Below are 6,491 nucleotides of genomic sequence, written 5' to 3'. Positions count from 1 at the left end.
TCCCGCCGGGAGGCTACTGCTGATCTGTCCGTGCTTCCCTCTCTTGGCCCGTCCACAGGACGATGGGGTAGCTCAATTCAGTCTCTGCCCGGCGGGCCGGGCAGAGGCTGGGCCGCCCCGAGACCCATCCCTGGCCAAGGGAGTGCGCGCCTCAGAGCCGCGAGCTTCTGCCTCCCGGTCTCGTTCGGATTTGGCTCCCGAATGCCACCTTCTCCGGCTCCCGCCGAGCTCTCTCGCCGCCGCCCCCGCTGGTTCCTCCGCGTCTCTTTCCGCAAGGCGAGTGGGCGCTCAGCCGCGGCTAGCAGACCTGGCGTCCGACCCAGTGCAGCAAGGGGAGAGCGGTCCGGCGTAGCCGACCCAGAGCAGGGGAGAGGCGGGGAGAGGGGGAGGGGAAGAAGAAAGGGAGGGGGCGGTCAGTGGCTGGGCGCGGAGCCGCCTCCACCGCTGCATCACCCCCGCCCTCCCCTCTTCTTCCACAGCCTGCACCGCCCCCGCCCCGGAGCGCGCCCCCCACCCGCGGGGGTCGCTTGGAGGGGCCACAATCTCTGTGGTTGGAGCGCAGCCCCGCCCGCACCCTCTTTGGCTGGGGGTCCTCCCACCCAAACTCTCCCTGGCTTCTTCCCAATCTTCCTCGCCCGAGACGGCCGCTTATCCCTGCACCCCGTGTGCCCCGCGGCCCTCTCCGCAGACCCCCGCCCTCAACTCCTTACCCCAGTTTGGGCAAAGAGCTGCACCGCTCTTTGTCCCAGGCCCAGGCCATGGCTGGTGGGTGGGCGCCGGGGGCCGGGGAGAAGGGCGGAGCGCTGTGTTGGGCTGGGGACGAGGCCGGGTGACGGAGGCGACGCCGGGAGTCTGCAGTGTGCGAGCGAGAAGTGAGCGCAGAGCGCCCGGCGAGCAGGTGCCTGTGGCGCGGAGAGCGCACGAGCGAGCCAGCGAGCAGCGGCCGTGAGTGACGGCAGAGGCGGCGGGGGTGGGGTGGGGTGGGGAGCGCCCAGCACGACTCAGGGCTCCGGAGGTTTCCGAGCGGGGGTGGGGTTCCTGCACCTAAATCGTTGGCCCATGCGTGCCCACTCGTTCCTCGCCGGTCGCGGCCCTCTCTTTACCGGTGCAAGGCTAGGGGATCCTCAGGCGGCGAGAGGTCGGGTCCAGGGCAGCTTTCTGAAGCCCATCCCCCGTCCCTGCATCTCCCCCCTCCCCGCCCCGCCGCATCCCCGTACCTCTCCCAGCCTTCACCAGGAGCTTGTCCCTCCCCAGCTCTCTGCGGGACTGCAGTCTGGCCCCCAAGGGGGAGTGTAGGGTCGGCTTCTGGTTCCTATGGCCACACAGTTGTAGGGGCAAGTCCCGCAACTGGGCTTGGGTCTCTCTTGCTTCCCTTCCCATGGGAGACCTGAATGCCTGATTTCAGTTTCTCTGTCTCTATCTTCCTGGCCCCAACCTCTCAGCTCAGTCCTACAGGAGGCCCCCACCGGTGGATGGTTGACGTGTCTGTTTTCCAGCTTGGCTTGCCAGCTTTCTGGAGGCACCACCAGAGTGTTCCCCAAGAGCCAGGGAGAAGGAAACCCAGAGGGCAGATACTTCAGGGCAGCAGACCTGGTGTATGCTGCCCAGGGCACACCCTCGGTGGGGAAGTAGCTTCAGTCCCTTCCTAAGCTTTGTCTTACCAATAGGATACCCCTGGACACTGTGCCCTTTACCCTTCCTGGGCCTGGCTTTCAGTATCCTCATCTGTGACCACGGAGTCATTCTCACCCCCTCAGGCCATTGCTGCTCTGGTAGGGAGCCCTGTCTGGGAAGGGAGGAATGTCTAGGGTCTTTCTCTTATTTCTATAGTTTCTCCGCAGGGACTCCAACCCAGGAGGCAGTTGCCAGCTGCCTTCAGTCATTTAATCCTCCTAGGGCCAGGGGCTTCCCGTTAGAAATCCCACCTCCCTTTAGAAACTGCCTTGGGTTGCTGAATGGAAGACCCTGTGGGCCTCACCGCTGTCCTTAGTTTCTGAACGGAGGGGGCAGACTTGCACTGTGCTGAGGAGATTCAGGACCTTGAGGGGATTCTAGGAAAGCACATTCATTTGGGGATTGATTCCAGGCAGGGCTCCAATGGCAAGAGCTAGCCCACTGGGCAGGGGGCCTGCCTGGGGACACAGCGATCTCCTGTCCTGACACCAGATCCAAGCAGAGATGGATGGCCAGTGATCAGGGATACACGAGGGGAGAATTCCCTCAGGTAAAGGGAGTTATACCTTGGTTCCCCATAAGATCTGTGAGTCTTCTAAACCTGAACCACCTTGTGGGGTAAGCTGTATCTTGACTGCTTCATGAGCTGGTGTTATTATTAACAAGAATAATGGCCATGTTCTTTCACATGCTTTCCATGTATCGGCACTGGGTATATACTTTCCATGCATTAGTTCTCACTGTGAAATCGGATCACTCTTTCTCTGCTCAAAGTCCTACAGAGGCTCTTTTTGCACTCAGGATTAATGCCAGAGGCCTTACAATGTCTGACAAGGTCAAACTATCTCCCTTTGTCTTCCACTCCATCACTATGTCTTCATCTTTTTTGTGTCTTTTCCCTGATGACTCTCTCTAGCCACACTGGCTTCCTTACTACAGTGCAGCACACTGTGGTCCCACCCCAGGGCCTTTGCACCAGCTGCATCATTTGTCTGGGATGCTCCTTCCCCACACTTACTTCACAAACTCCATCACGTTCTTCTGGCTTTAGTTAAGAAGTCATCTTCTCAACTAGGATCTTGGGACCACTGTTTTTATACTGCTGTCTGCATGCTCTCTTCCCCGACACTCCTGTCACCCTGCTCTCCCTTTTTTCTCCTTCCCTTAGTACTAAATGCCTTCCAACATATGGTACAACATCCTTATTTTTTGTGTTTCTTGTTTGCGGCCTGTAGTCTCTACTAGGATGGGGTTGTTTCACTGCTTTGTTCACTGACACATCTCTGGCACCTAGACTGGGTATGGCATAGAGTAAACCCTATAAATATTTGTGGAGTGAATGAAAGAGCTCATTTAACCCCCATAACAAACCTGTGGGGGTAGACACTGTGATTTCACTGTATTTTAGAGATGTTGTGGCTGAAGCTCAGAGAGCTTAAGGAACTAGCCCCAGGTTACACAGCCAGTAAGTGGCAGAATAGAGCTTTGGCCCAGGTCTGTCTTAGTCTGGGGTCCTAATTCTTAACCTAAACATTCAACTTTTCCCTTCTCCAGGTCACTCTCTGGTCTCTGTATGTGCTGTTGGTATGGAGGGCAGGGCCTCCCTGCCCTTGGCTGATGGCAGCCTGACCTGCCTTGCAGCTTCTTCCTTGCTTTTTGAAAGTGCACAGGGGTTCTGTGTCCAGAGGGTCTGTTTGTTCTTCTGTCCCCTCTGGCAGCCTGGGAGGTCGGCAGCTGTGCCTTCCCTCTCCGTGTCTCTAACTCCCAGCTAGGCTCAGTAACATTGCAACTAGGAGTCCTGTTAGTTGTAACGGGAAGGGATGTTTGGCCTCTGCCCCCCTTTCTGCAAGGGAGTTGGTTCCTTCTCGTTGTGTCGAGACGTGGGACGAGGTCTCAGTTGGGGGCTGTAAAGAAGGCATCTGTAATGGAGCACGAGTGTGGCTTCTCTGGTTTCCTTCTCAAAAGGAAACTTCTCTCTGGGGACACGGTCACTCACCCCACTCACCCCTAGCAACTGCCAGAGTATCCCTTGGGTCCCCACAAAGATGCCCTGTTTAGAGGAAATGTTGGTCATGTGACATGAGGCTGGTTTCTTCACTGGTGGACTTCTGAGAGCATTTCAGTGTCTCTGATCCTGAGTGTCCATGGGTAGGTAGTAACAGACACCCTTGGGACCCCAAGGTTTTTCTCTCCCTCTGTCCATTCACAGGCTCCAGAATGCCTGCAGGATCACAGTGTACAGGAACCTGGAGGTGGGACCTCCTGTGGCATGACCACTAGGCCCTCCATGTCCCGGACTTACCCATGCTGGGTGCTCGCCATGGTCACCCTCACCCTGTCCTGCCTGTTGTCATCCGCACTCCCGTCATCGGGCTGCCAGCTGGGGTGTGTGGCGCTTGTCAATACCATTTTGTGGATGGATTCACTAGACTCTCAAAGGCACTTCAAAAAGCGCCATTTAAAAAGAGTGCCCAGCCTTTCGTGAAAGTACCCTTAAATTACAGCCCTAAGTGAATATGTTTCCTGGAACTCACTTTCAAAATATATTTATTTTAATGCTCAGGTCCTCTTGGAGTTTTGGTTTCGATATTAGTGTCTCAGCTGACCTTTCCTGTCCTCCCCATACCACGCAAGGCAACATTGATTTTGGGTAATGTATTTTGATTTTAAGATGCAGCCCATCCATAAACTTTTCTATCAATAATCCCAGCACACTCTGTGTACCCGACAGCTTAAAGGAAAATACCAGATTTATGGGGACTTTTATTTTTGGCCACTTTAGTCATTCAGTGGCCATCACGGTCAGGGGATAAAGGCCTGAAGTCTAGCCCCAGGACTACTCCCCTCCAAGGGCAAACATCAGGTCAGCTTCTCCAGATGGAGGTGGCAGAGGGTGGCCTTCTCTGCACCCTGGCTGCTCCTAAGACATGGGAGAAGGCAAATGGAAAAGCTCATTTTGGGTCCTGGGTTCCTGTTGTCCTCTTCTACCCCTCCTCCTTGCAGTAGGATGAGAGCGGGGCTCCGGCCCCTGCCATCCCAGGGAGACACGAGAGGGTCCTTGGCTTGCACCATACCTCAGGGCCATCAGGGAGGTGGGCCTGGCCTCGCCCCTGGTCCTGCCCAGGCGCATTCTGAGAAGCAGGCTTGGCTCACGGTCCCAGGTCTGGCCTGTCATTGCTGCGTTGGTGTCACTGCTCTGGGTCCCCTGTGCCTGGGGCTGTTTGTTTGCTTGTCAGAAACAGGATTGATTAGGCTTGTGGATTGCCTGGAGAGATGGAATGAGAGGAGAAACTCCAGGCAGAGCCTGCTTCGCCTCAAACATTTATCCAGCCAATGTATCCTGAGAGCCCAGTTTTCATTTAGCCTGCACATAGGTGTCGGCACGGACTCTATAGGGTGTGGGGAATCTGTAGCTTCCTGCCTGCAGGGAACGGGCATTTCAGCCCAGAAGGGGGCAGAGATACACCTGCAGAGGAGAAACAAAACCTAAGCCTGATCGTCTTAGCTTTGTGTACCCTGTGACCCTCGGCCCAGACACACGCACACACACGGACGTACCTAGTGGGAGCCTCGTGGGCAGAGGAAGACCTGTAGTAGTCAGCTAGGCAGAGCCCTGGGGGAGGCAGAATGTTTCAGGCAGATGACACAGCAAGTGTGAAGGCCAAGGGTTGGGCAGGGTAGGCAGTTGGAGGGAAGAAGGTGGCAGAGCCTCCTAGGGGAGGGGTGCACAGTGGGGCTGGGGGGAGGTGAGGCAGGCAGGTGAGGGCACACATAGGCTTCTAGCCACATGCGGAAGGACCTTGAGGTCCAGGTAGGAAAGCCCCTGAGGCTCAGGTTCCCCAGCTGCAAAGTGGGATTTGTAATTCCTGCCCTAGCTCCTCTCTCTCTCCTGCATGCATCCTCTCTCCCATGCACATGTCCAAAGGTGCTGGGCCAGGGTTGGCAGGAATAGCAGGGGGGCAGGCTCTGGGGGCTTCAGACCCTGTCTCTGACAAGCTTCATCAGAGCAAGATCCTGCTTCGTGGCCTGGGTTATTGATGGCTCAATGAAAAATTAAGTCAAAACCAAACCGAACAAAACAAAGCAAAGCAAGGTGGTGTCCAGGGTTGCGGAATCCAGTGGGCTCCTGTTCAGACACTGGTCTGGCCTTGGCCTCTTGGAGCCTCACTTTTCTTACCTGTAAGGAGGGTGTCCCAGCTGTGCTAAGTGCGGGGGAAATGGGAGCATTGGCTTTTGAGCTGAAGGGCCCGTGAGACTCAGGACCAGCAGCTGCGCTCCGCATTCTGAAGTGTGTGTCCTGCTGGCTTCTGGTCATGAGGATGTGGGTGGGGGACCTCAGGGTACTGCCTGGCCACCCTCAAGCCTGGGTGCCTGGGCGGGTTGTGCGGCCTGCGGGGAGGTGACCGGTGGAGCTGAGTGTCCCCTAATGGATCTTATTATAGCCTGTCCGTGTGTTATTTACTTAATCATTTGCCAAAGTAAATCTTACAGACTCATGAAGAGTTTATTTTTTTAAATTTTTAATATTCTCAGTACACTTGGGGTTTTATTTCTCACTAGATCTATTAGTTTAATTTAGTAGAGGACAGACTGTATACTTAACCAAAAATTGCTTTGACATTATGGAGAATTAAGAGGCCGGGGCCAGACGGATCTGAGCAGATCGATCAGTTTGAGATAAAACCCTGTTATTTCCCTATGTGCTTTCTTCACCTTAATGGTGAGGATGGTGATTAGAAACACAGAGCTGGCTGTAATGGCCAGGGGTCAGCCTGAGGGTCAGGGCTCTGGCTACAGTGCTTTCTCTGGACCCACAG

Source organism: Martes martes (assembly GCF_963455335.1).
Source record: "Martes martes genome assembly, chromosome: 17".
Taxonomy (NCBI): Eukaryota; Metazoa; Chordata; class Mammalia; order Carnivora; family Mustelidae; genus Martes; species Martes martes.
The sequence above is the reverse complement of the archived record's forward strand: the minus strand, read 5'-3'. Positions refer to the sequence as shown.